This window comes from Bison bison, unplaced genomic scaffold (assembly GCF_000754665.1).
Source record: "Bison bison bison isolate TAMUID 2011002044 unplaced genomic scaffold, Bison_UMD1.0 scf7180017850705, whole genome shotgun sequence".
Taxonomy (NCBI): domain Eukaryota; kingdom Metazoa; phylum Chordata; class Mammalia; order Artiodactyla; family Bovidae; genus Bison; species Bison bison.
The window spans coordinates 1,125-1,672 of NW_011481278.1; positions in this window are offsets into that span (position 1 = coordinate 1,125).

The window sequence follows — 548 nt, forward strand, 5'->3', positions numbered from 1 at the left end:
ATGGAGGTGGGAGGGGGGTTCAGGATGGGGAACACGTGTACAACTGTGGCGCATGCATGTTGCTGTTTGGCAAAACCAATACAATATTGTAAAGTAAAAAAAAAATAATAATAAAAAAAAGAAAAAAAAAGAATATGAAAAGTGAGGAAACTAAAATGAATCTTGTGTGTTGTGTTGAAATGGAAGTTATTAGTAGTATACTTATGTTTTTAAAGTACATATACCTAAAAAATAAAAGGTACTTACCCCCATGGTCCAGTGGTTAAGACTCCTTGCTTCCACTGCAGAGGGTGCAGATTCTATTCCTGGTCAGGGAACTAAGATCCAACATGCCACACAGCATGACAAAAAAATAAAAATAAAAAATACATATACCTATAGCAAAATATGTAACTAGATATAATAGATATGTGTGTATACATGAATTAGTTCATATACGTGTATTTTTTAGCTCTGTACACTGAGACGGCATAGAAAAAATTACACTCTAGTAGCAATGAACACTTTCTCAACTGGGGCTAAAAAGGAATAATGTTGAGTCTGGAGCA